Source organism: Pan troglodytes, chromosome Y (genome assembly GCF_028858775.2).
Source record: "Pan troglodytes isolate AG18354 chromosome Y, NHGRI_mPanTro3-v2.0_pri, whole genome shotgun sequence".
In the NCBI taxonomy this organism is placed as follows: Eukaryota; Metazoa; Chordata; class Mammalia; order Primates; family Hominidae; genus Pan; species Pan troglodytes.
The window spans coordinates 31032539-31035548 of NC_072422.2; positions in this window are offsets into that span (position 1 = coordinate 31032539).

Below are 3010 nucleotides of genomic sequence, written 5' to 3' on the forward strand. Positions count from 1 at the left end.
GAGTTTTTAAGCCTGGAGTCCCCATGTCCAACAGGGGGTCCATTCAGTTAATTAGGGGGATTAGGATTTTACGTTTATTTCTCAGAAGAGATATTGAATTACTTGGATTTTAACCTCCTTTCTCCTTTCAGGTTCTACCATAGCCTCTCATTGTTACACAAAGAGGGTCCCCATCCAGACCCCAAGACAGGGTTCTTGTATCTTGTGCAAGAAATAATTCAGGGTGATTCCAGAGTAAAGTGAAAGCAAGTTTATTAAGAAAGTGAAGAAATAAAAGAATGGCCACTCCATAGACAAAGCAAACCTGAAGGTTACTGGTTGCCCATTTTTATGGTTATTTCTTGATTACATTCTAAACAAAGGGTGGGTTATTGAGGGCTCCCCTTTTAGATCCTATAGCGGAACATACTGATGCTTCCATGGCATCTAAACTGTGATGGCACTGGTGGGAGTGTAGCAATGAGGACAAGCACATGTCACTCTCATTGTCATCTTTGTTTTGGTGGGTTTTGGCCAGCTTCTTTACTGGAACCTGTTTTATCAGCAAGGTCCTTATGGCCTATACCTTGTGCCTATCTCCTATCTCATACAGTGACTTAGAATGTCTTAACCATCTGGGAATGCAGCCTAGTAGGTCTCAGCCTCATTTTACCCAGCCTCTCTTCAAGATGGAGTTGTTCTGGTTCAAATGCCTCTGACACCATTGACTGAAATCAATTAAAGATACCTCTTGGCGATGGACCATGGAATTGCATGTGAAGAGAAATAAATGTGAGAATGGCTGTTAGATCAAAGAGAGAAAGGACCAACATGCAAAGACTCACAAGGATTCTCTACCAGACCAAACTTCGGTGCGGCCTCTTTGAACCCTCTTTTTCACCTGGCCTTGTTGTTGCTCCATGCCTGCTCTGTAGCCTGTTAGCTTAGTTTTAGCAATGAATACTGCAAAAACAGTTCATCAAGAATCTTCACTCCTCTACTCTTGATCTCCAATTAAGCTCCTCTTCCTGTACCCCTGATGCTTTGCCAAGTTCCTCTGAGTAAGTTTCCATCCAACCTCTCACTCTACCTGTTGGCTATTTTGATGTAATACCCCAAAATATGGCATTCTGATGTGCTGAAGTGATGAAGCTTCGAGGTCTCTCTGACCTTCCACACACACTGTGTCTCCCAAAGAAGCAGAAGTTCCTTTAGCTGCTAAGATCCAGTCCCACAAAGGAGAACAAATGTTTTTACTTCCACTCCAAATTATCTCATTGTCTATTGCAGAAAGGAAAACCAAGATGTGACCACACCCAAGCAGACCTTACTTGACAAGTATAATGACTGTCTCCAAGGATCATTCAAATTTCAAAAAGAAGTACCCTATCAATCATTTATTTCTCCACAATAGATTTCCTCTTCTCCTCTACCCATTATCTGTTGTAGTAGGATCCAAGTCCCCATTCTTTCTGTAACCTCAAGATGGTGTAATAAGCTTCTAAACGTCATTGTGTGTTTTGGTCTTCATTCAAAAGGAATGAAGGAATATACACATTAAATAAATCTGGATGCCTTTCAGAAAATCTGCCTCACGTCAGTGATTTTTCAACAAACCTTTAAGGGACCAGGAGTCTTGCCCCCTACACTATCTGTCCCTTAATACTAGTACATTCAGAATTGAGTTCTATTTCTATCTGCTACTGAAATAGTCTTGATCCCTCTTGCAACAACTTTGAGTAAAGGCTTCCTTGCCATTTTTAATAAGTGTGAAATATATATATATATATTTGTGAGACAGAGTCTCACTCTGTCACCCAGGCTGGAGTGCAATGGCATGAGCTTGGCTCACTTCAACCTCTGCCTCCTGGGTTGAAGTGATTTTCCTGCTTCAGCCTACTGAGTAGCTGGGATTACAAGCATACCACCAAACCTGGCTAATTTTTGTATTTTTAGTACAGATGGGGTTTCACCACATTGGCCAGGCTGGTCTTGAACTCCTGACCCCAGGTGACTTACCCACCTCAGCCTCCAAAAGTGCTGGGATTATGGGTATGAGCCACCACACACAGCCAAATTAAAGTGATCTCATACTCAGTGTCCCCCAAGCCCTGTCAGATACAAACTCATATGCTCCCACAGGCTTTGGCGCAATCTCACTGAAACAATTAAACAAATCATAGACTGTCATACCCCAAAATTGTGAAATGCACACAAAACAAAAGCAATATGAGGGAGAGACTGCAGGGATAACAAGCAAATACACAGTCTTCAAATACCTGCATGAATACACACAGATTTTTTTAAATGCATATGTGATACCAAAAAAAAATCCACTGATCATGACCATAATTTAAAGTTATTATAATTTTTAAAATCTTGTTACTGACAGAGCAGGAGCATCACCATCCTATAGAAGCCCTTCATTCTAAAGTTCACCTTAATAAAAAATCTCTTAAATCTAAAGGATATCAGGCTAATGGCTAAGGTCAGCACAACCATAAACTACAAACAACATCTCCAACCAGAAACGTTCCAAATTCTTCCCCGACCAGAAACATGCTAGCCCTGAGATAAACCCCATTCTGGCTGGGAAGATGTCTGCCCCAAGAGAACCTCACTCTGGACCGGATAGATGTCTGTCCTTCCTCCAAGAGAAACTCCAACCCTGCCATAAACTCCTCCCCACACATTCCAAGCTTATGATAATCCCCCTTGCCCCAAAACCAATATATGCTCTTAGTCTGTAAGAGAAAGTGCTACTGATGGAGATCAGCCAGGAGCCCCTCTCAGGTTTTATCTGAAGAAAACCTGCCTTTAACTGCCAAACCATATTTCATATTTTTTTCCTCTTTCTTTAACTTTTACATTTGGTGCTGAAATCCAGCTGGGTATTAGGGGCAGAGGCTCTCCTGCAACCCAGGAAGCAGTCAGCAAAAGCAGCTCCTCCTGAGTTAATTGCTACCCTGTCTTTTCTCTCACTTCACTTTCTCTCTCTCTCTCTCTCTCTCTCTCCTCTCTCTCTTTCCTC